The sequence below is a fragment of the Aethalodelphis obliquidens genome, unplaced genomic scaffold, assembly GCF_003676395.1.
Source record: "Aethalodelphis obliquidens isolate GAN/ISIS:26980383/991018 unplaced genomic scaffold, ASM367639v1 scaffold27, whole genome shotgun sequence".
Lineage (NCBI taxonomy): Eukaryota > Metazoa > Chordata > Mammalia > Artiodactyla > Delphinidae > Aethalodelphis > Aethalodelphis obliquidens.
The window spans coordinates 19,123,474-19,150,635 of NW_020837971.1; the positions used below are offsets into that span (position 1 = coordinate 19,123,474).

The 27,162-nt window shown below is 39.3% G+C and overlaps 1 long non-coding RNA gene across 3 annotated transcripts in view; it reads right to left on the reverse strand.

The window, feature by feature from the left end:
• Nucleotides 1–3,509: 3,509 nt before the first annotated feature.
• Nucleotides 3,510–27,162, reverse strand: part of LOC113629573 (uncharacterized) — a 135,122-nt gene continuing 111,469 nt past the window's right edge. For 2 of the 3 annotated variants that reach the window (XR_003436614.1, XR_003436616.1), the window contains one exon: nucleotides 5,333–6,302. This is a non-coding gene — a long non-coding RNA (uncharacterized LOC113629573). Of the gene's footprint in view, nucleotides 3,850–5,332; nucleotides 6,303–27,162 lie in introns of those variants that run through there. The other variant, XR_003436617.1, reaches the window with a different exon arrangement.

Genomic DNA, 27,162 nt, shown 5'->3' on the forward strand with positions numbered 1-27,162 from the left:
TTATTGCACATTATCTTTAATGGCTAAAGACTGAAAACAGATAAAAATTTCATCAACATTATAATGAAGAAATAATATTCACTGTATGAAATATCTTCCTACAATGGAATGCTATCCAGTAATTAGGATGAATTAATTACAGCTGCACACAATATAACACTATAAATCTTGCAAACATGATGTTGAGAGAAAGAAGCCAGACACAAGAAATGTGTGCTGTGTGATGCCATTATATGAAGTTAAAGTACAGATAAATCTAGTCCGCGATGTTAGAAATCACTATGGTAGTTACCTTCGGAGATGACTCTAGGAGTACTGATTCCAAGGGGGCTAAAGGGGCGCTTGAGGGGCTGGCGTATTTGTTTTGTTTTGTTTTGTTTTTGTTTTTGTTTTTGCGGTAGGCGGGCCTCTCACTGCTGTGGCCTCTCCCGTTGCGGAGCACAGGCTCCGGACGCGCAGGCTCAGCGGCCATGGCTCACGGGCCCAGCCGCTCCGCGGCATGTGGGATCTTCCCGGACCGGGGCACGAACCCGTGTCCCCTGCATCGGCAGGCGGACTCTCAACCACTGCGCCACCAGGGAAGCCTGGGGCTGGCGTATTTTAACTCTTGATCTGGCTTCTGATTTCATGATGTGCTTTTTGTATGTGTGATAATTCATCATGCTTGGCACTTACATAATTCACTTTTCTGAACGTATGTTATTCTTCAATCAATGTGTTCCTAAGACAGGAAAGAAAAGAAGTACTTTACTGGTGTAGAAAACTCAAACATTCAGGGGTAGCACTAGCTTCAAGCTCAGTCAGATTTCATTGCTAACAAATCTTCATCAAATGTGCAAGTGTCTTATTGGCAGCAGCGCTAGGATGACAAGCCAGGATATGGCTGAGTGCCTTGAATGTATGCAGTTGCTTCTCCTTCTTGGCCTTCCTTTCTTCTACCTCTACTTCCACCCCATGAGTCATTTCCTCCAGGCCTACGGGGTTAACGCCTGCCTGTGTGTCTAAGTCTGTGCAACAGGTGTTCACTGGGCAGTGTTCAGTCCCATCTAGTTAAGGTGACGTTTCACTTTTATGGGAAATAATTTCTTGTAGTTTCCCATTATCTATTACATTCACATGAAATTGCATAAGAAATATTGTTTGGTTGGTGAATGGTCCCGTGGACTGTGATTAAGTTAGTTACTAGCCTACCCTCTCCAAGTATGGATCAAATCTATTTCTCTTATCCCTTGAGGACCATTCTTCCAAGCAGTCTAGTGCCCAACCTCTCCTCTCAAGGATGTTTGTATAGCAAACAGCCAGGCTAGGTAGAGATAGTGAACGAAGGGCAGATGTGTTTACTGTCCAGTATAATAGAGATAATGCCTCCCTGGGGAAAAGGGCAGGCAGGTCTTCTTGCAGTTGCCTTAATAAAAGATTGGGGTTTCCTAAGCTTGGGGTTCTTTGGCTATGATGAAAACCCATGGCCAGCACAACAACCTCTTGGTCACCTCCTCATTACCCAGCGGGACTTGGGGGACAAGGGGAGCTGATGCATACATGAAGTTCATGCTGCCTGCTGTGCCCTGAGGAATAAAATTCTCTGTCTCTGACCCAGGAATCGTGTGTCTTCTCTCAGCATCCATGAAACTGTGGCAGGCTAACTTACTAGCTTGCAAGTAGGATAAATTCTCAGACCTCTTGTAATTCTTGAAAGAGATATACTTGGCTTCATCTAGTGTTGCGACTAGGTTTGCAATACAAACCAAAAGTGATATTCTGAGTTTAACAGCGTTAAATAATGAAAATTCAATTGAGTAAAGACCACATTGTCTTTATCAAATGATTCATGAATCAGGCAGCATCTCATCCAAGTTCTTAAAGGCAGAAAGAGGGTGAAACAAGGAACTTATTAGTGAAGAATGCATTGTTTCCAGGAAGGTCGACCTCCTGAGGGGAACAGAAGGGTCCTATCAGGAGGATCACCTCACTAGCGCTGACCAGTTGAGATTGCATTCCTGAGAGTTTGAAACTGCAATTAGGTTGGGTATTAAGTCTTGGCTTGCAGTCATGGGGCTTAGCACAAATGACTCCATTTTGAATGACTCTAGTTTGGGCCTGTTGTTTTTTCTTTTTAACAGAAGTATCCCAGATAAGTTGCCAAATATAGTAGGCAACAATTGTGTGAGTTAGATAGTGACAAAATGGTTCAATTTAGTCTAGGGGTGTGGGCTTAACGATATCTCCTCCAAAGTTATCCAGAAGCTTCTTCTTCTTTTTGGGAGTAGTTCATGCCCTTGGCCTGAGCTCGTCTGCAGGAGAGGAGGTTGTGCTGTCTCCCAGACATGACCAGTGTGACCCCAAACCAGACACGCAGTGAGTGAGGGGTGAGTCGCTGATTTTCCTCCAAAGGTGGCTGGAAGGGTAACTCTCTCTGAGGAATCTTTGAGGCACTCCCAAGAAATGTTTTTGATCAGCTTCCAACACTGAAGAATGGAGGGTCTCCATTTCTTCCTCCCCATAATCTTTCTCCTCAAGCTTTGATCTAATTTCTGACACAGAGAAGAAACTTTGCTCTCCAAGTATGCATCCCAGTGACAGCATTTGTTTCTGTTTTTACCCAATAAACTCACTTCTTGGGTGTGTGGTGAGGGTGTGACAGAGAGAGGAGACCCTGGGGTGTATTTGAAAGAATTTAATGTATTTCTGTAGCAAGGGAGGATGCACGTACACATCTGAGATGCATTTTCCAGCCGCATTTGTATTTCCAGTCCAGAGTCTTCTTCTGACCTGCGTTCAGCTGCACGGTGCCCCTCTTCACGTGAATCCCTGCAGGAGTCTAAAGCTCACAAGTTGGAAACCAGCCCCTTGTCTCCTCTCTTTGTGGTCTCTGTCCCAGGAATGGACATTTAGTCCCATTCAAAACACAGTGCAGTCAGCTCCTGCTGAAGGAGGGTGATTCGAATGCTAATGTCAGCCCTCTTTGAATCTTCTGAGTACAAGAGGGAACTGAACAACAACTGTGGTCATCAGTGCCCAGAACTTTGTTTTCAGTGACTGAAAAGGAAAGATACCCACAGCGAATATTTTTCCACTTGAGAGGATTTATGCATATTTTACTTATCTCAAGTTTCAACTAATAGTATTTGTGGCTCTTATTGTAATTCTCCTCAGTGACTGTGGCCAGGATTAGAGGATGAGGCTATTTTGATTTTTAGAGGTAAAAGGGAAAGATTTGACATAACAAACATTGTGTTCATCACCACTTATCTCTACTTGTAACTCATGCCATTGACAACATTAAAAGTCACATGTATTTGCAGGTTTCAGGCAAAGAATAGACCTGTTAGAAATTCCACTCCCTAAAATATATCAAGGAATTATCTGCATTGATTTGAATCCTGCCATAAATTCTCTTTTTTTTTTTTTTTTGCGGTACACGGGCCTCTCACTGTTGTGGCCTCTCCCATTGCGGAGCACGTGCAGGCTCAGCGGCCATGGCTCACGGGCCCAGCCACTCCACAGCATGTGGGATCTTCCCGGACCGGGGCACGAACCCGTGTGCCCTGCATCGGCAGGCGGACTCTCAACCACTGCGCCACCAGGGAAGCCCACATAAATTCTCATTTTTGAGTGTGGTCAGCATAGTATAAATTGGGAAGGCTGTTTGATCCTTGCCTTTACTAACACTGGCTGATGGACATTGTCTTTGTTTCTGATAAAAGAAAAATCTTTCTGCAAACAAGATATTGTGAATATAAAAAGTGTCACACTAAAGGTGTGCTGGCCTCAATGTAAAGGTGATCAAACAGAAGAGACTGGAGACACATTAGGTCAGAAACTTGTACTTTGCTCTTCAGGGACGAACTCCTATCAGAGGAAAGAAAGAATGAAAGCCAAATAAATTCTACATGGTGATTCCTCTTTCCTAATGCTACAAAAGTCACTCTTAAAATTTTGCTAAAATGTCATTTGTAAAAGTTGACACCTCCAACTAAACAGATTTCTTTTTGCTGCATGGAACTTTCTATACTGGTCTTCAAGGTGAGACATTTATAACAGTGTTGGAAGAAAAATGCAAGAGGTATCTCTCCAATGTCATCCTCAACAGCAGAGCACTGTCTGGTACACTGACCTCCTATCCGGTCTCTTATTTTCTAGTTTTAAATCCCTTCAGTTCTTTCTCTATGTGATCACTGAGCTGGGCTTTCTAAATGCAGAATTTACCATGTCACTCCTCTACTTACAAACTGCTGTGAGTCTCCATTGGTCTTAAACTAAAGAGCAGCTCCTTAGTCTGTCACTCAAAATCATTCTCAGTCTAGGGCCAAACTCTATTCAGCCTCATCCTCTGACACCACCTCCACCCCACCCCTCTTCATTGCCTCCACAGTTACACATTTGAGTCTAACCTGCCTGAACACACCCCGCCTCGCCTGCCAGCTCTGAGCCTCTGCACATTTGTTCTGCTGACCTGGATTGCCCTGATCTCCCTTCCTCGGTTACAAACTGTCACTGAAGATCTATAGGGGCTCAACTCAAGTGTTACCTCTCAGCTAGGTATTCTTCCCCAAAGAAGAGTAAATTTCTCCGTCTTTTAACTTCCCTTGAAATTTTGCATTTCCTACTAGTGAAGTGTATATATCACATAGCATTATTGTCATTTGTCACTTGTTTGTACTGTGAGTTGTGTTTCCCACTGGCTCATAGTCTGTCTCCTAGAAGGAATTTTTGTTTCTTGTTCACAAGGTATAAATTTGTTTTTATATAAAAAAATTTAATAAGTTATAATGCATTTATTGAATATTACCAGACAGAGTCATTCTTCAATCATTGATCTGTCTCTGCTATACTTGGAAATCAAGCTAAGCCTTAGACTGTGTTCAGAATCTAAGTTTGTAATGATGGAGAGAATAGTAAGAGTTTGAGACATTAATAAATGGATATAATATGTGATCAGAGCATGGGTGGAAGCAAAGGAGATGTTAGAAACTTTAAGTTCCCCAGGATAATGGCAGAACACAGAGTGAGAGTAAACTTAAACAAATAAATAAAAGGATGGCACTGGAAAACAGTAAGATACTTCTTCCAAAAAATTAAGCATAGAATTACCATATGATCCAGCAATTCCACTTTTGGGTATATACCCCCCAAAATTGAAAGCAAAGACTCAAATCAATATTTGTACACCAATGTTTATAGCAGCATTATTCACAATAGCCAACAGGTGGAAACAACCCAAATGTCCACTGGTAAATGAATGATGAATAAAATATGATATACACATACGATGGAATATTATACAGCCTTAAAAGGAATGTAATTCAGACACATGCTACAACATTTTGCTAAGTGAAATAAGCCAGACCCCAAAGGACAACTATTATATGATTCCACTTATATGAGGTACCTAGAATAGGCAAATTCATATAGAAAGAAAGTAGAATTGTGGTTTCTGGGGACCTGGAGAGGGGTGAATAGGGAGTTACTGTTTCATGGGGTACAGAGTTCTAGTTTGGGGTGATGAAGGAATTCTGAGGATGAATAGTGGTGATGATTGTACAACAATGTGAATGTACTTAATGCCACTGAATTGTACACTTATAAATGGTTAAGACGGTAAATTTTATGTTATGTATATTTCACTTTACCACGATAAAAAATTAAGGAATACTTCTTGTATCTGGGAGCATATTCTAGAAACCTACTGTATTTAATACACTTATGCCTCTGCTAAATAGTAGTAATGTCTTAAAAAAGTTGGCTTCCTCCACTTATTTTCATTGACATGCATCTTCATTGTTTCACTTCCATCTGACTCATTAGCCCAAACAAAATTATCAACCAACATTCATGTTGAAACTACCCTTTTTCTGACAGTATGAATAATTTCTTTGCTGATTAGACAGTAATCTAGCATTTATTCATCATCTGATTTTGTTACATTGTTTTTGAGCAGTAAAAGTATAGGTTGCATTTTGCAAGAAATAGCAAGTCACACTGAAGTTATAGGTTATGGAATTAAGATAAAGAATATATATCTTTTATTATTATTTGTAAATTATGTGGGCGTCTCCTTTGGGTCAGTAAAAATTATAATAAACAGATGTACATATATACTTGCCTACAGTTTCTTTTTGGAGGGCTGGTTGTTAAATATTTTCCACACACCACACACCACAGACTTTCCTAAAAACACACACCACAATAGACACCTGTAAAAGTCTCATTTCTCTGTACGGTAGTTAAGATTACAGGCTCTGGAGTTCAGCTCTGTCATACAAGCTGGCTGACTTATCCGTTCCAAGATTCCATTTTCTCATCTGCAAAACAGAAATAATAAATACCTAGTTCATACAGTTATTAAGAGAACTAAATGTAAATACTTATGTGTTTATGTAATATATGTAAGTCATAAGACTATGCCTGACACATAGGGTGTTCTTACCACATGCTAATTATTATTATAATTCTGTTCCAATAGTTTGGGTTTTATACTTGTTTGGAAGTTATCACAAAATAATTTTATCATAATATATATATTGGTGTACTGCTGAGGAAATCACTCAACCTGATTTTGAATTTCTGTATTAGAGTTTTCTAAATTTTTTGATCATACCATACATTATTAAAAGGAATTTGAGGGGCTTCCCTGGTGGCGCAGTGGGTTGAGAGTCCACCTGCCGACGCAGGGGACGCGGGTTCGTGCCCCGGTCCGGGAAGATCCCACATGCCGCGGAGCGGCTGGGCCCGTGAGCCATGGCTGCTGAGCCTGCGCGTCTGGAGCCTGTGCTCCACAACAGAAGAGGCCACAACAGTGAGAGGCCTGCGTACAGCAAAGAAAAAAAAAATAAGGAATTTGAAGAGAATCCCATTATGTGACTACTTATTTATAAATTACATGCATATTCTACTGAAATACATACATTATAAACAAATAAAATAGAAGTTAAAAAAGAAAGGTGAATTATATTTTAAATTATTTAAAAGTTTTATATTTCCTAACAATAAATAGCAACCTGTTAGCTTTTACCCCTGTTGCAGGTAGTATTTTCCCAAAGCAGCCATACCAATGCATCCCATCCCATGCATTCTTCTCCAGTTGTACTGTTGACACTCCTTCCAGAAGAAATTTTGTCTGTGTTACCCCCTATTTTTTTTTTTTTTACCGGTACGCGGGCCTCTCACTGTTGTGGCCCCTCCCGTTGCGGAGCACAGGCTCCGGACGCGCAGGCTCAGCGGCCATGGCTCACGGGCCCAGCCACTCCGCGGCATGTGGAATCCTCCCAGACCGGGGCACGAACCTGTGTCCCCTGCATCGGCAGGTGGACTCTCAAACACTGCACCACCAGGGAAGCCCTGTTACCCCCTGTTGAAGCTGGTGGGCCTCTGACTACTGCATGGCTTCCAAGGCTAGATCATAAAAGGTCATAGAGCTGCCACCTGACTCTCTCAAGACACATGTCTTAGAAGCCCTCAGGTGACATTTAAAAGGTCAGCTACGCTGAAACATACTGAAGCATACATGAACAGGCCACAAATATACACAAGATATAGAGAGATACCCCCAAAGCCCCAGCTATTCTAGCCTCCAACATCACCCATCAGAAATATGAATGGGTAAGCCCTTAGATTATTCCAGTTCCCAAGCTTTGAGGAACGCTAGCTGACATGGAGTAATGCAAAAATGAATCCCCATGGAGCCCTGTCAAAATGCAGATTCATAGGCAGAATGAACGTTGTTATTAGACACTTAGTTTTGTTGCGATTTTCAATGCACCAATAGATAACTAATACATAAATAATACATAAAAATAAAACTATTATTGCATATATATGTTTTTTATTGAGCACAATGTATATGCTTCACTAATTTTGAAGCTCTTGACTTAAAATCATATGATATTAGGAGACAATTTCCAGAATGGTGGCATAAGGACCTCCATGGACCCCCTCCCCAGTGAAATAACCTAGCTGGTAAAAATTAGAAAAGAAACTCAACCATTTTAAATCTCTGGAAGCACACACAGAAAGGAAGAAGCATTTGTTTAAGAATATCTACTTGGTAAGAACAGTAGAAGTCTGTGGCATTGGAGCCGTGACTCACTCTTTCTTTCCTCGCTCTAGCTCAGCAAAGTGGAAGCTTCACTCTGCAGAGCTGTAGCCAAGAACATAGTGCTCCCTTTTCCATCAGCTCCCAGTCAAGGGCTGTGGTGCCTCTACTTGAGGGGCAGGCCACCAGCTCAGTGTTGCAGAGGCTGTATTTGAAGCAAGAGCAGTGAGAGGTCTGGGGATCCCTTCCTCCACCTAACCGCTACTCACAGGACAGAAACTACCCAGGCATGGCAGACCAAGAATACTGGGACCCCAGTTGCCTTCACCTCAGCATATAGGCCAGAGTCTGTATCCCAGGGGAGGAAAGCAGAGACGTCCAGAGGCAGCTGCCCCAGCCCAGTGACCTGTTTGTGAAGCAGAGTATCACTCTGAGAGAAGTGGGCCACTGAGCTGGTCCCCACCTCCAGAGCAGTGACACAGAGGTTTTGCCCAACAGGATATGTAGGTCATAAGAACACAGAGCTTTAAAGCTCTACCCAAGGGAACTATTTAGAACAGAGTGTGGAGAAATTCAAGCCTAAGGGTGCTCTGGAAAACAATGGAGGTAAGCAGTGATGATAAGCAATTAAAAGGAGGCTGGAAGCTTCATGAGAGCAACAGGCTACAGTGTAAACAAGCTAGAAGTTTATCTGAGAAAGCCAGGGAAAGAGACAGTGAAAAAGAGCCCTCCTGTGGTCAGAACAAACCTCAACAAGTGGGCTCAAGGATTTGGGTCAGAATAGGTAGCATTTTATGCCCAAAAGCTTATTGAAAACAGTCAGCCAGCAATTAATGGAGACTGAGAGCTGGATGTGATACCAAGGTAGGCAGACAGTTTAACATAATCACAGGGAAGGAGAAAGTCAAATGGAACCCTACTAAATCCACTACAATTGCAGAGTAACTGCACATGCTCCAGGCTGCACCTTCTGAGGAGTGGCATCAGAAGTTGTACACTGCAGGGAATTATACGTCATTACATAGTTCAGCAGTCACTAAACAAACAAACAAACGAAAAGCATTAACAAAGCAACAAGAAGCCTTGCAAAGAGTATGGGAGCAGGGTGGGAGGGATCAGCATCCATTGTTGCTAAAATAGTGTGTTCAAAATGACCAGCTTTAAACAAAAAATTACAAGATTTCTAAATAAAAAGGAAAATGTGTTCCATACACAAGAAAAAAAGCTGGCAACAGAAACTGCCTTTGAGAGTGTACGGATTTCAAACTTAAAAGAGAAAGACTTCAAAGAAGCAGTTAAGACTTCAAAGAACTAAAATAAACAGTGCTTAAAGCAATAAAGGAAGTTATAATATGACTCATCAAATAAAGAATAACAATTAAGAGAGATAAAGTATGAAAAGAACCAAATGGAAAATATGAACTTGAAAAATACAATAACTAAAATAAAAATTTTACTAAATGGGCTCAGCGTAGACTTGAGCTGGCAGAACAAAGAATCACTGAATTTAAAGTGAGAGGGATTATGCAATCTGAACAACAACAAAATAATTTAAAAAAAGATGTACAGAGCTTTAGAGAAAGTGGGATACCATAAACTACAACAACATATGTGTAATGGGATTAAAGAGTTAGAGGAAAGATAGAAAGGAATAGAAAAATGTTTTTAAAAATAATGGCTGAAAACTCAAAATTTGATGAAAAACACGTATCTAAAATTCATCCAACTGCAAGTAGTATAAACCCAATGAGATTCACGTGCAGACACATCACAGTGTAAGACAAACTCTTGAAAGCAACAACCTTCATGTTTTCAGGAACTCCAGTAAAATGAACAGCTGACTGATCACTAGAAACAATGGAGGCCAGAAGGCAATGGCACAACGTATTCAAATTCCTAAAAGAAAACTGTCAAAAGAGAATCTTATCTCCACCAAAACCATATTTCAAAAATGAGGGTAAAATAAAAACATTTCAAGATACACAAAATTTTAGAAAATTTATTGTTAGCAGACCTGCTGTGTAAGAAATACTAAAATAAGGTTTTCAGACCTAGAGCAAGTGACTCCACACAGTAACTTAAATTTATACAAAGAAATAAACAGTACCAGTAAAGATAATTATGTAATTGTGAAAGGCAGTATAAATTCATAGTTTATCACTTAATTTATATAACTATCAACTGTATAAAACAGTATACACATATATGTATTGTTAGGATTGTAACATATAGAAATGTAATATATTTGACAATACCAGCATGAAAGAGGTGAATGGGAGCAAAGCTATATTGGAGTAAGGAAATGACAGCAGAGAACAATTCAAATCTACAAGAACAAGAAGAGAACCAGAAATTGCAAAAAGGAAGGTTAATAGGACAAACAGTAGAAATATATATTTTCTTTCCTTTATTGTCAACTTTAAAAATAACATAAAGTTATATAAGTTAATAATTATAACAATGTATTGCAAATTTTATAGCATATATAGAGGTCTTAAAAAAAGGGGAAGAGGAAAAAGAGGAAAACTGAAATACCATTTCTATATCTCACTGGAATTATTTAATATAAATCTGAAGTACATTCTGACAACTTAATATATATATATGGTAAGCCCAAAATACATAAAGTAACAAAAAATATTATAAAAGGAATTAAATTTACACAATTTATTAAAGGAATTAAAAGTTACACTAAAACACACTTGCTTGATGCAAAAGAAAACAGTAAATGAGGAAGAGTGGAACAAAAATGACAAGATACATATAGAAAATAAAATGTGAAATGTCAGACATATTTCTAACAATATCAATATTAACATTAAGTGTGAATAGATTAAACCTCCAATCAAAAGGCAGAGATTGGCAGTGTGGATAAAGAAACAAGATCCAATTTTATGACGTTTACAGGAAACACCTTTTAAATTCAAAGATTCAATTTGGTTGAAAGTAAAAGGATGAAAAAATTATGTAAGCAACAAACATAAGAAAGCTGGAGTGGTTATACTAATATGAGAAAAATGTACTTGAAAACAAAAAAATATTACTAGACATAGAGACATTTTATACATATTAAAATTCTATAAATTTTATAAAAGGACCAATCCAACAGAAAGATATAACAATTATAAACATACATGTACCTAACAATAGAGTAACAAAATAAATAAAACAAAATTGATAACAGAATTGATAAAAGAAATCAACAATTCAATAATAATAGTTGAGGACTTTAATACTCCATTTTTAATAATGGATAAAACAACTAGACAGAAGAACAGGAAATAGAAGACCTCAAGTCTAGTCTACAGACCAAACTGTAGAACATCTGTAGAACACACACTCAACAACAGTAGAACACACATTTTTCTCAAAGTATACATGGAATGAACTCCAGGGTATACTAATGTGCTAGGCCATAAAACAAGCCCCAGTAGAATTAAAAGGACTGAAGTAAAACAAAATATATTTTCTGACTGCAATAAAATAAAATTCAAAATAAAAAACAAATAAATTTGGAAAATTAACAAATATGTGGATATCAAGCAACACACAGCTAAATATCTGAAGAGGAGATCACAAAGGAGATTTAAAAATACTTTGTGATGATTGAAAATGAAGACACAAAATACCAAAACTATGGAATGCAGCTAAAACAGTGCTTAGGGCAAACTTTATGGCTGTAAATGTCTATATCAACAAGATCTCAATTCAAAAACCTAATATTCCACCTTAAGACACTGGCAAAAGGAGAGTGATCTAAAGCCAATGCAAACACAAAGAAAAAAAATAGCAAAGATAAAGTTGAAATTTATTATTTAGGATATAGAAAACAATAGAGAAATAAAAAAAAAAAGAAATTGGTTTCTGGAAAAGATCAACACTAATAACAAACCTTTAGGTAGACTGGCCAAGAAAAAAAGGGAGAAGGCTCAAGTTACTAACATCAAGGATGAGAGAGAATATTACTATCAACTTTATAGAAGCAAAACAGAGTATAAGGAAATATTATGAACAACTGTGGTAGTTTCTGACTTAAAGTCTGACATAAATATAGCTACCTTTGCTCACTTTTTTAGTTTCCATCTGCATGGAACATCTTTTTCCATACCTTCAGTTTCAATCTGTGTGAGTCCTTAAAGCTGAAGTTGAGTCTCTTGTGGGCAGCATATAGTTGGATCTTTTTTTTAAATCCAATTAGCCACCCTATGTCTTTTGCTCAGATAATTTAATATATAATTTATGTTTAAAGTAATTATTTATAGTTATGGACTTACCATTGCCGATTTGTGAATTGTTTTCTGGCTATTTTGTAATTTCTTTCTTCCTCTCTTTCTTTCTTCCATTGTGATTTGATGATTTTCTGTAGTGGTATGCTTTCATTCCTTTCTCTTTATTTTTGTGTACTTACTATAGGTTTTGCTTTGTGGTTACCATGAGGCTTATAAAAAACAACTTATAGTTACATCTTATAGTTACAACAGCCAACAAATTAACTGCATGCAAAACTATAAAAAATCCCACATTTTATGTTTTTGATGTCACAATTTACATTTTAATATGGTGTAAACATTAATACATTATTATAGCTAAAATTATTTTTAACACTTTAAAAAACTTTTATATTAGATTTTTAAGTTATTTTCACACAATTACTGTATCAGAGTACTCTGAATTTGACAATGTGCTTTCCTTACAGGAAAAGTGAGTTTTATATTTTCACATGTTTTCACATTGCTAATTAGTGTCCTTTTGTTTCAGCTTGAAGAGCTCCCTTTAGCATTTCTTGTAAGGTAGGTCTAGAGGTGATGAACTGCCTCAACTTTTTTTTGGTCAGGGAACTTCTTTATCTCTTCTTCTTTTCTACAGGAAATCTTTGATGCATAATTTTAAATGACTTGCCTTTGAGTTCATGAATTCTTTCTTCTACTTGATCAAATCTGTTTTGACACTCTTTACTGGTGAATTTTCACTTCACTATGTTCTTCAACTCTTCTCTTAGGTTCTTTTTTAATAGTTTCTCTTTATTGAACTTCTCATTCTGTTCATGTGTTTTTCCTGATTGTGATGAGTTGTCTGTGTTCTCTTGTAGCTCGCAGAGCTTCCTTAAAACAATAATTTGGAATCTTTGCTGGACCATTCACACATCTCCATTTCTTTGGGGTTGGTTATTGAAATAATACTGTCTTCCTTTGATTCACGGTACCAAAGGATTTTTCATGTTTTTTGATGTCTTGAGTCTTGTCTTGCTGTCCTCACATTTGAAGATGCAGTCACCTCCTCCACTCTTTACTGACTACCTTTGGGAAGGAAATGCCTTCACCAGTCAGCCTGGTTAAGGATTCTGAGGGTCTCTCAGACCTTCTCTATGGATTCATCTACTCCACACCTCTTGTTCCCCTCTGAGGAAGAATTCTTAAGAGCCTTCTTTTGATCCTGCAAAGCCAGACTTGGTGCTTTCTGTTGGTTTTCCTTAAGGTAGTGTCCTGTATGTGGGCCTTCATCTAGTCCTGCTATCTGTGTGAAATATTTGCACTCACTGTCTGCACAGGTGCTTTTGGGGACTCAGCCAGAGGAAAAAGGGAGTGAGGCATGTGGAGTGTTTGGGCACCCTGGGTCATTTGGGGATCAATAAGAGAGGCATCTCAGGTGGATCATGGCAGTCTTCCTGATGGAGATTGCAGAGCAGTTGGTAGGATATGGGCCTCTCTTTCCTACTCCCAGGCTGTCTCAACCTCTCAGCTGTGCTGATCACCTCAGTAATCTGGGAGAGACAATAAAGAAGTGGGCCTCTTGAACAGCACTTCACATGTCTGGGGTAGCTGTGTGCTCACTCACTATGCTCTCACTTTCCCACATGGGAGACACTGTGGGCCAAGGGGGGCTCTCTTGGCACTGAACTGTGCCTCCTCTGGAGAGAAATTACATGGTTAAAGTGAAACTATCTTTTTTCTTTCTTCAGTGCATCTATTCTAGGATTTCTTCTCTGATGATGAATTTCTCTGCCAAAATCCTGGAGTCCCACAAAAGTGCTCCTGTCCGTGGGTAGTTGTCAAATGTGACACTTCTATGGGGGGATGATGGTAGAAAACTCCTATTCCATCATCTTGCTACACCACTCACAACATCTCTTTGAACTTTCTAGTGGTTGCTCTAGAGTTTAAATGTACATCTTTAACTCATCACAGTCAACTGGAAATTATAAGTTCACATATAGTGTTAAAACCTTACAACCATAAGGTTTATTCTCTTGCATTTTTTGTGCTATATTTGTCATAGATTTTAATTCTCTCTATATAATAAACCCCACAATACATTATTGTTTTTTGCTTTAGGAAGTCAATTATCTTTTAAAGTAATTTAAAATAAGGAATAATATACTTTATATATACCCTTGTATTTACCATTTATATTTATAGCACTTTTCATTCATTTCTGTACTTTGGTGTTTTGATTTATTGTCATCCTTATTTGGCCTAAAGAACTTCCTTTATCTTCAGTTTATGTTGTTTTTCTGAAAAACTTTTCAGTTGGCCTTTATTTTTGAAGTATATTTTCACTGAGTATAGAATTCTGGATGGATTTTTTAAAAATATTAATACTTTAAAGATGTCAATCTTTGGGTGGGAGCAGAGATGAATAGGCAAAGCACAGAGGATTTTTAGGGCAGTAAAAGTTTTCTGTATGATATTTTAATAATTGGTATATATCATTATACATTTGTCTAAACTCATTGAATATACAATATCAAGAGTGAAGCTCTAGGTAAGCCATGGGCTTTGGATGATTATGGTATGTCAGTGTAGGTCCATTCTTGTTTTTAAAAAATGTACCATTCTGCTGAGTGATATTGATGATTGGGGAGGTTACACATGTTTGGGATGGTGGGGTATATGGGAAATCTCTGTACCTTCCTCTTGATTTTATTGTAAACCTAAATCTGCTTTAAAAAAATTAAGTCTAAAAAATTAGTAGACCATTTGTTGAAAATCTTGCATGCTTCTTAAAACAAAGAAAGCACTTCAAGAAAATTGTCAGTCCATTGTCTTCCAGGTTGCATATTTTGGGGAAGTCTGTTGTCATCCTTGTGTTTGTTTTCCTGTGTGTCATGTGTCTTCTCCTTCCTCTGATGCTTTCAAGATTTACTCTTTATCTTTGTTTTTCAGCAATTTGACTGTAGTGTGTGTGTGTTGTGTGTGTGTGTGTGTATCCTAATTGGTGTTTGAGTTTCTTAGATTTATATGTTTTCTTTTCTTTAATTAATTTTGGAAAATTCTTGGCCATTATTTCCTAAAGTATCTTTTTTGTCATGTTTTCTCTTTCTTCTTCTTCTTTGGAGACATCAATTTCATGTATGTTAGACAGTTTGATATTGTCTCACAGCTCCTGGATACTCTATTTTTTTCACCCTTTTTTCTCTTTGTGTTTCGGTTTGGATAATTTCTATTGACCTAGTGTGTTCACCGATTCTTTCTTCAGCTGTGTCCTGTCTGCTGATAAACCCACTTAAGGAATTCTTCATTTCTGATATTGTGTGTGTGTGCATTTTTCTACCATCTACATTTGAACCTTTTTATAGTTTATATTTATCTGGTAAAATTCCCCTTATTTTCTCTGTGTTTTTGTCTTTTCTGTTAGATCTTTTAGCACATAAGTCATAGTTATTTGAAATATCCATCTGATAGTTTCAGTATCTGGATCTTTTGTGGTTCTGACTTTGTTGCTTCCTTTTTCTCTTAAGGTTGATCTTATTTGTGTTTGTTCTGCTTCATAATTTTTGAGTGGATTCTGAACATTGTGTGTAGAACAGTAAACACAAAAGTAAATAGTATTTACTCCCCAAATGGGTATACCTATTTTTAGGCCATTGAAACCATACATCTATGTTATTTCATTTTAATAAAAGATGCCAAGCTAACCTAATGAGGGAAAGGGGTAGTATTAAAATAAAGGTACTGGAATAATTGGATATAAATATCCAAAAAAAAAAAAAAAAGAGTGACAGAGTGTAAGAAAGAAAGAGAAAGAAAACAGAAGGAAAGTAAAGAAAAATCAACTCAACACTTACCTTTCCCTATGTAAAAAAAAAAATTAACACAAAAGTGTATCATAGGGGCTTCCCTGGTGGCGCAGTCTGCCTGCCGATGCAGGGGACACGGGTTCGTGCCCTGGTCCGGGAAGATCCCACATGCCGCGGAGTGGCTGGGCCCGTGAGCCATGGCCATTGAGCCTGCGTGTCCGGAGCCTGTACTCCGCGACGGGAGAGGCCACAACAGTGAGAGGCCCGTGTACCGCAAAAAAAAGTATCATATACATGTACCACAATGTTCATTGCAGCACTATTTACAATAGCCAGGACATGGAAGCAACCTAAATGTCCATCGACAGATGAATGGATAAAGAAGATGTGGCACATATATACAATGGAATATTACTCAGCCATAAAAAGGAACAAAGTTGAGTTATTTGTAGTGAGGTGGATGGACCTAGAGTCTGTCATACAGAGTGAACTAAGTCAGAAAGAGAAAAATATCGTATGCTAATGCATATATACAGAATCTAAAGAAATGGTACTGATGAACCTAGTGGCAGGGAAGGAATAAAGATGCAGACGTAGAGAATGGACTTGAGGACACACTGGGGGAAAGGAAAGCTGGGATGAAGTGAGAGAGTAGCATTGACATATATACACTACCAAATGTAAAATAGATAGCTAGTGGGAAGCTGCTGCATAGCACAAGGAGATCAGCTCGGTGCTTTGTGACCACCTAGAGGGGTGGGATAGGGAGGGTGGGAGGGAGGCTCAAGAGGGAGGGGATATGGGGATATATGTATACATATAGCTGATTCACTTTGTTCTACAGCAGAAACTAACACAGCTTTGTAAAGCTATCATACTACAATAAAGATGTAAAAAAATGTATCATAAACCTAAATATAAGACCTTAAATTCTAAAACTTTAAGAATGAAGCATATGCAAAAATCTTTAGAAGCTTAGGCTAGGCAAATATTGCTTAGATCTTGAGCATAATCATAAAATGAAAAATACTGATAAACTGGATTTTAACAAAATTTAAGCTATGCTTTCAAAACACACTGTTAATAAGATGAAAAGACATATTGGAAGAAAATCTTTAAAAACTTGATATAAGGTAAAAGAATTATACCCAGGATATATAAAGAATACTTACAATCCAATAAGAGATAAGCAACTCAATTTTTAAATGGACAAAAATTGGACACTTCAGAAAAGAATGTATGTGGATGGCAAGTGAGCACATAGAAAGATGCTCCATGTTATTATTTATTAGGGAAACGTAAGTTAAATCCACCACTACTACATACCTACTAGATGGCCTAAAATGGAAAATATTTTTTAACACTAATTCCTGGCAAGAATGTGGAGAAACTGGAACACCTGTACATTATCTGTCAGAAGTCAAAACAGTACGAATAGATTGGAAAGTATTTTAGCAGTTACTTGTAGAGTTAAACATACAGTTAACATATGACCCATCCCTACCCTAGGTATTGACTCAAGAGAAATGAAAACATTTGCCTACACAAAGACCTGTCGGTGAATGTTTGCTTCCGCTTTATTCATAATAGCCCCAAACTGGAAACAGTCCAAATGTTTATCAACTAGTAAATGCATAAACAATTTGAGATACAACCATCAATGTACTCAGTGATAATAATGAAGGAACTATGGATACATGCCTCAGTAAGTTAAAAAACATTATGCTAATGGAAAGAAGCCAGACACAAAGGTTACATATTCTAGGATGGATACTGTATGATTATATTCATATGACATTCTGGAAAAGGCACAATTATAGGGACATAAATGAAAGCAGTGGTTTCCAGGGGCTGGGATGGGGAGAAGAGGGCTGACTGCAAAAGAGGCAGGAGGAGGCTTTTAAGTGTGATAGAAATGCTCTATATATTTGATTATGGGGGTGGTTACATGACTAAAATTTCATTTAGAAGCTATTGTTTATACATATTTTTTAGAAAAATTTTAAGTTTACAGAAAAATTGCAGAGTGTGGAGAGTTGCCATATACCACATTATTAACATCTTATACTAGTGTGGTCCATTTGTTACAGTAATAAACTGATATTGAAACATTTTAATAAATAAAGTCTATACCTTTTTCAGATTTCCTTGGTTTTTATCTAATGTCCATCATATTTAGTTGTCATGTCTTCTCAAGCTCCTCTCGGCTCTGATAGTTTTAGAAGTTTTTCAAACAGATTAAAATTTTGTTTCTAATTTCAAAATTTTTGAGACATGATTTCTTTTAATAGAAATCATATATTTCTATTTTAATAGAAATCATACAATAAATAACAAGTAAAAATATGACATTATAAAATCATGACATACTAACGATTAAAAAACATCACTTTCATCTTTCAAATGAGCTGGTTTTGTAATATACTTACAAATTATCTGCTAGACAACATACTACTCACACAACAATGTATAATGTCATCAAATGCATAACTCATTTTCAGTTTTAGAAGTTCAAGAAATACTTCGGTGTGAAATACTTGTGGCAAAGCATGTATCTGTCTTGCATAAACATTTTCATTTTCTCTCTTCATGTCATAAATTATTGTGAAGATTATTCTTTGTCTTAAAGGTAATTTTTGTAAAAGTAATGCCGACTAAAAAAAAATTGCAGTGTCAGAGTTGTGAGTTAAGTTTTATTTGGGGCAAAATGAGGACTATAGCCCGGGAGACAGCATTTCAGTTTCTGGAGAAACTGCTCCAAAGAGGTAGGGGGAAGGTCAGTATATATCAATGTGATTTTGGTGAAGGGGGAATATATGCAGTCAGCACAATTTTTTTTTGTGCTGTACGCGGGCCTCTCACTGTTGTGGCCTCTCCCGTTGCGGAGCACAGGCTCTGGACGCGCAGGCTCAGCAGCCATGGCTCACGGGCCCAGCCGCTCCGCGGCATGTGGGATCTTCCCGGACCGGGGCACGAACCCATGTCCCTTGCATCGGCAGGCGCACTCTCAACCACTGCGCCACCAGGGAAGCCCACCTCCAGTGAACTTTTATTCAAAGCAACCATCTCCTGGTTCCTCCTAAAACCTAAAAAGGCTGACTTTCCCTTGGTCTCTTTGGACTTGCCTTTGGCTCCCTGTAGCTTGCATGTCCCGAATTGCAGTTCTCTGCAATTCCCAAATAAACTCATCTTGCCTTCTTTAAAAAAAAAAAAAAAAAAAAAAAAACACAAAAAAAAAAATGCTATTTCATTTTTAAGGTTGACACATTCAAATGTCTTTATTTGTTCAACATAAATATTTCCTGTCATTTGTCTTTAAAAGCAACCTTTTATGTAGCTGCTTAAAATACCATATTAATGAATAGTATGTTCTGTATGGCTGAATATTTAAGTTGTTTCTAATTATTCGTTACTATAAATAATGCTGTAATGAAGACCTTGGTACATAGATTTTGCCACATTCTTATTATCAGACTTTTCTCAGCTTACAGTTTAAGATTGGAGACGCATCACCAAACTGCTCTCTATGGGACCTCAAAACATATCACCTTATAAGCCCCAAAGTACCTTTCCTGCATAGTTTCATTTCATCTGAACCAAGAGAATGAAATTACTGATTTCATGCTGGCTAACTCAAAGAGCTGTCTGCCCAGAAGGGAAGGTTGTCCAGCACCAAGACGTCTTTGTCCAGGCCAAAGTCAGCTCTGCAGTCCAGTCTGTGGTTCTGGTCAGCTCTAATATAGGTGCAAAAAAAATTACCTCACCAAACTGCAAGGAGCATTCAAACACAAAAAAAGTTCTAAGGTTAATTCATAGAGCGATATTTTTTACTAATAATATCATTTGATACCATGTAAAATATGTATTCCTATAAATAAGGAAAAACCAAAAATATAAACGTCTGTTTTCCTAGGGTGGAAGAATCATAAAACATTTGAAATAGTATAAAATATAACTTCTAATAAACACAATATATATTACCTTATGTGCTATTATTTCTTGGTAAATTAATTTTTTTCTTAATAGAAAGCTATATGGTAATCTTCTGTTGCAACTACTGGTTGATGAATACCTCTGTCATCCAAGAGTAGCCTCTTAGTTTAAAGGAAACCACAAATTACCTTTTAATGATACATGATTTATATTAAGGATACAGGCAAGCCTTATCTCCATACTGTAGTTCTAGCAGCTGTGTGTACAGAATCAATTAGTCATTTGTCAATGGTAGGGCAATTAGGTCAGTGCAGCTTCTAATTCAGTCCCTTTCCTGCTGTCAGAGCTTTGCTGTCCTCAAAATATTTGCAACAGACCTTGAAATCTACCTTATTTTACTTAAATACTGAAACCCAAGAGGCCTGAAGTTATCAGTAAACAAGAAAAGAAATTCCATCTTGCGACTGGAAGCAAGGTCCTGAGTCACGTTTGATGACTCAGTCAAAGAATGTTTTGCATTCCCATCCACCCATCAGACGTATATAAAATGAACAGCATGCTTATGTTTGGCTCTCTCTCAGAATTTATCATGTTGAGTCTCTATCTGCCCTGTTCGCTGAAGAAAGCCATGTGGTGTGGGGAATGTGGGTGAAGCAATGAACTCAGGATCGAAAAGGTCTGGTGCTTGGCCTGTGAAGAGGAAGCTGGAAGATCTTGGTGAATAACCTCACCTCATTGGCCCTCAATTATTTCACCCAGAAAACAAGCTAGTTACGCTAGATGGCCTCTAGGAGTGGGGGCCTTTTTAGGTTGACTAGCTTTTGTAAAGAATGACATTGATGAATTCACGATGTGGTCCCAACAGAAAAGCCGTCTTCCTACCATCAGCACCTCAGCCAGCTCTGTCAAAAGTGTACGCCCTCTGCTCTGAAGTGAGCTGGGGGAAAGGGAGTGACAGGCTTATTATGGAACTACTGCAGAAACAGCCTGGCGTACAGGTCCCAACAACACAGGATTAATAACTATGTCCTTATATACAAAGGCAAGGGTTGGTTTGTTTGTCTGAAACACTGCCTTAATGGAATCTCTGTTTTCCTTTTGTATTAAAGATGGGAGAAACAAGCCTCAAAGATAAACCCAGAATAAATTTACTTCAAGAGTACATTTAAATACATTCAACTTGAAAGAAGAAAGAAGAAGGATTTGTCTTACTAGATACTGACACAGCATTAAAACACAGCAGAACTGGCAAAAGAACAGACAAATAGACCAAGGCGATTTAACAGAGACCTGGGAGAAAGGCATTTGTATCAATGGGAACTTAATATACCATAAATCAAATGGGGAAGAATGGACTGTTTCATAGATTCTATTGGGAAAACTGGCTCACTCTATGGAGAAAAACAAAACCGAATCATTCCTTGACACCAGGTGAATTAAAGACCCAAGTGCTAAAGGCAAAATTACAAAGTCAATAGAGAAAAATATAAAAGGATATTCTTTCAACTAGGGACAGGAAAAGTCTCCTTGAACACAATTTTAAAAGGCATGCTCAAAGGCAAACATACTGGTGATGTTTTGACAGACAAATTAAAGATTTTCATTCCACGAAATGTAACTATGGGTAATTGAAACATGACAGAATTAGAAAAGTGTTTATGATCTCTAAAAGTGACCTGCAACTTCTGGTTTCTAGTCCAACATATAAAGACGTTGGAAGTCAGAACTCCCATTCTCAGAACAAGAAAAAGAACTTAAACAAAAATCAACTTTTCTCAGATCTATCAGAGAACTGACCTCAGGGCAAACTAGCATGCCCCAAACTAGAGAGACAGCTGGGCAGATACAGAGAATCACAGCTTACTGGGAGCAAAGCTGCTGTTGCAAAGAGCAGCTGGAAGATGGGAGCTTAAGCCTGGGCCAGCTTGCAAGATAAGAACTCCTGGAGACCCAGCTTTAATTTTACCTCCAGAAGCCCTACCAGGTTCTCAGGGTAAAGATAGGAGAAAAAACCCTCATGCTTCTCGGCGGGGAGAGGAAACATTACCATTTTGATACACACCCAGGGCATTCCATTCTCCTTAACAAAGACCTGCCGTCAAGAAAAACTATTTTGACAGAGTCTAAGCAACTTGGGTTTTACCACAGCCTTAACCAAGGGGGACTGCGGGGGAGGGAAATACCCAACTCCAGCCTTCTCCAGCCTTCCACATCGGGATGGAATATACCCAATTCTACCTCTTTCTAGCCTTCCTGTCTTACTTAAGGTCTTAAGGGTGGGGAGGTGGCAGGAAACTGAGAGTCACTTGTGGAGGTCACAGCCCAGGAGCACTGACTCACAAAAAGACCGAGATGGGATAATAGAATTCTAGGATGCTTTCCCCCCTCCACACACCACACCAGGTGGCCACATCAGTAGCTCTCTGGTGTAATAATGGGAGTTTACAACTGAACTGGCTGCGAGGCTCAGCCTCTAGAAGGAGTATCTAGGAAAACACAAAGGATACAGGTGAGCAGCTTTTTTGCTAAAAATTCTCAGAGAAGATTTAAGTTTCTGACCTCTACAAACGTTAAACACAGCCTACCTCCTACCCAGATAAATATAAAACCTTATATTATATATTAATATAAATATAAAGGCCTGTTAACCTTAGTTCTTTTATCCAGCTATTTTCATGTCCAGCTTTCAACAAAAAATTACACAGCTTGATAAAAGGAAAAAATACAATCCAAAGAGGCAAAGAAAGAATTCCAGACTCAGATATGGCAGGGATAGGGATTTTGGAATAGTCAGACTGAGAATTTAAAATAACTATGATTAATATGCTAAGAACTCTGGTGGGAAAATCGTCCACATACAAGAATCGGTGAGCAATGTAATTAGAGAACATGTAAACTTTTAGAAAGAATTAAAAGGAAATATGAGAATTAGAAACTCTGAAGCAAAAATAAAGACTGCCTTTCATGGGCTCACCAGCAGCCGGACACATCTGAGGAAAGAATCAGTGCAATAGAAACTTCCCAGGGGACTTCCCCAGTGGCGCAGTGGTTAAGAATCCGCCTGCCAATACAGGGGACACGGGTTCAAGCTCTGGTCCGGGAAGATCCTACATGCTGTGGAGCAACTAAGCCTGTGTGCCACAACTACTGAGCCTGCTTGCCACAACTACTGAGCCTGTGCTCTAGAGCCCGCGAGCCACAACTACTGAGCCCGCATGCCACAACTACTGAAGCCCGTGTGCCTAGAGCCCATGCTCCGCAACAAAGAGAAGCCACCTCAATGAGAAGCCCGCGCACCGCAACGAAGAGTAGCCCCTGCTCAACACAACTAGAGAAAGCCTGTGTGCAGCAACGAAGACCCAATGCAGCCAAAAATAAATAAATAAAATTTATTTTTTAAAAAAGTTTGCCGCTTGCCACAACTAGAGAAAGCCCACGCACAGCAACAAAGATCTAATGCAGCCAAATAATAATAATAATAATTAATTAATTAAGAAAAAAAAAGAAACTTCCCAAATGGGAAAACAAAGAGAGAGAGAGAGAGAAAAAAAAAACCCACACATCAGAATATCCAAGGACTGTGGGATAATTATAAAAGGTGTAAAGGTGATACACAATTGCTGTCTAGAATGCAAAAGAAAATACTGCCAATCAGTAAAAACAGCAATAATAATAAAACATTAATCTCTATTTTCAAGAAACCAGTAAATTCTAGAAACTAGAAAGAGAAGAGGAAAACAAAGCCAAGCTAGGATACGAAGAGATGCTTAAACTCATTCAAAATCATTAAAACAGAAATTTTTAAAAAATGAGGTATCACTTAATACTTCTAGATTGGCAAAAATTAGAATGCTGCATAATGCCAAGTGTTGGCAGAGATGTGAGGGTTTGGGAGTGTCCATGCACAAGTGAGTGGAGGGTAGACTGGTAGCCACCTTGGGGCCATCTGCTACGTCAGGTGAAGAATGTGTACAGTAGGTATACTATGCACCTACCTATACATTCTAAAGAAATTACTGCAAAGGATACAGGGGAGGTGTGTGCAGAGTTCACTGTGAGAGTGAAACAAGAAGGAAGAGGGCAGGACACAACCTTTAAAAGAACAACGTGGCCTTGGATATGACATAAACTGGTTAGAACCAACTAGGTCCAAGATGGCAGAAAATTCAACTTCCAGTGGACCTTGAGCCTTGTTACACACTCATTGTAATGGATTAACATATGCTAAATAACACACCTACAGGCGTCATGACAGGCCAGAAAGTGTGCGGTGGCCCAATTCCTGGAAGTCCCTGCCTCTTCCCCGAAATAGTTGGAATAATCCTCCCACTCATGAAATTACTATGAAATTACCAAGCCCATAAAAACTAACCACACCATATTTTGGGGCCTCTTGCCTTCTGAGATGGCCCACACTCTGTCTCTGGAGTGTGTACCTCTCTAAATAAATCCACTTCTGGGGCTTCCCTGGTGGCACAGTGGTTGAGAGTCCACCTGCCGATGCAGGGGACATGGGTTCATGCCCCGGTCCGAGAAGATCCCACGTGCCGTGGAGTGGCTGGGCCCATGAGCCATGGTCGCTGAGCCTGCGCATCCGGAGCCTGTGTTCTGCAACGGGAGAGGCCAAAACAGTGAGAGGCCCGCGTACCGCAAAAAAAAAAAAAAAAAAATCCACTTCTTACCTATCACTTGTCTCTCACTGAATTCTTTCTGTGCATAAAGAGCCTGAACTTCAATAGGTCCTCAGACCAAGTGTGTGATTTTAATTAAAAGACAGTGGGTTCAAGTCCTAATCTGAGTTTTGGCTGGGTTCGAGTCCCGGCCCATGAATTGAAGTCCCAATCTGAGTTGTGGGGTTTCAATAGTAGGAAGTAGGAGTCAACCTGGATGGCATCACCAAAAAATAGATGGGAAAATTGCTGTCTATACCATGCAGAGTCACGTGTGAAACACAGTGAAATATAGTACAGTACTGCTTACCTCAAAAATCACGAGCCCTCGAAAATACATGTCTTGAAAGAATATGAACAAATGAAAATGTATATGTTAAATAAATTAGAATGGTTGATCATGGGGAAGGTGGGAGCTGGCAAGTGGCAGTGGAGGATGGAGATAAAAGAAAATTCAAAAGACACAAGAGAAGAGGACATTCAAGGATCAATGATGGTAATGTGGCCTAAGATGAACTCTCATCCCTCTGCATCTGTGTTAAGGAGAAAAAAAAGCTAACAAAAAGTTCATGATCAGGACTTCCCTGATGGTGGTTAAGAATCCGCCTGCCAATGCAGGGGATACGGTTCGAGCCCTGGTCCAGAAAGATCACACATGCTGTGGAGCAGCTAAGCCCATGCGCCACAACTACTGAGCCTGCACTCTAGAGCCCACGAGCCACAACTACTGAGCCTGTGAGCCACAACTACTGAAGCCCACGTGCCTAGAGCCCATGCTCCGGAACAAGAGAAGCCACTGCAATGAGAAGCCCGCGCACCACAAGGAAGAGTAGCCCCTGCTCAACACAACTAGAGAAAGCCTGTGTGCAGCAACGAAGACCCAATGCAGCCAAAAATAAATAAATAAAATTTATTTTTTAAAAAAGTTCATGATCAAGGCCATTGAGCATATGGAAAGACTGTGCAAGTGACGGGGTCCCCGTGGTCTGGAAGGGAGCTCGGCCGACTATGTGTGGCAATTCATCCCCCCCCCCCACCTACCTTTTTCTTAATGGGCCAAACTTACAGTGGCCATTTAGGGAAAAGGAAAGATTAACATTCTCTAAGATTCAGCTATTAAAGCGACTTACTTCAGTGCTATCCAAACTCCAAACATATATTTCCAAGAACCTACTGCCTGTTGTCACATGGATGTCCTGAAGGAACTTCTGATTCAAAAATCAGACACTTTCTCAGCTCTCCTGAAGCCTCTCTTCCCCTGTGCACTGGGGGTGTGCCGCTACCATTGACTCACAACTCTTCCCACTGACCACAATCTCCCGCTGCAGGTCACTGAAATCCACCCCTCCTGTACCCTCACTGCCCCGCACTGTCACTGAGTTAGTCCTCAGAGACTCTTCTCTGGATAATTACAACGCATCCCTGTAGGCTTCTTTCCCACACCGTATAAACCAGATCTGCTCATTTCTGCTCCCTGGTTAAAAGCCCTCACTGGGACTCCACTGCCTATGGGTTAGGAGACTCTATGACAGGATTCTATCCCACCTCCATCAGTGCCTCAGTCAGATACAGGCTGGAGTGCTAGGTTCTGCTGTGCTCACAAATCTTAATGGGTGATAGAAACGAAGGGTTATTTCTCACTCATGCTACGTGTCCTTCAAGAGACAGCTGCTGCTCTGATTCATGTCATCTTCATTCTGGAATGCAGGCTGATGGGGCCGCCTCTGGAGATCCTTTCTGGTCAGAGAAAATAGAGCGCAGGGCGAACACACCAGCCAGGCTACTAAAGCTTCCCCCAGAAGTGCCTGGAGCCATTCCTGTTCGCATTCCATGTGGTCAAGTCTGGCATTAGTGAGATAGGGAAGTACACCCAGTGCTCTAGGGAGGGACTGCAGATATTCGAGATAAACAGTAAGAGCCCATCACACATAGGTGATTTCCTTTTGATTGGAATCTCTGCCTGGCGCATGCCCAGACATTCTTTAAGGCATATCTTAACTTTTACTTCCTCTGCATTTATATCTCTGACTTTGCGGGTAGAGTTTATTGTTCCTGTAGCATTTGGGACGTGCCTCTACACTCACACGTTCATGTTCTGTGGTAATTGCATATTTCCGTGTTTGTCTTCTCACTAGATTTTGAACTCTGTAAATGTAAGGATACAGTCTTTACCATTTTGGTGTTTGGAGCATGTGTACTTTTTTGTGTGCTGAGTGTGGCACTGGGTGCTTAGTTGCTTGATAATTGATTGCTGACTTCATATTTATTGACCATTGTGGTGGCCATGAGACTGTATCTGACAGACCAGCTACAGAACGCGTAACTGACCCAAGGGCTTTAGCTGCCATGCTCTGAAATTTACTGCTGAGTTTTCACAGATGCATACCTCCCATGCACACCTCCCAGCCCATGACTTAGTGCAGGCCGGTTCCTGGGAGATGCTGGACCCCTCTACTGGCCGACGTTGTCTCTAGGACTCCCCAGCAGCCTGACAAAACTTGCAAGTACAG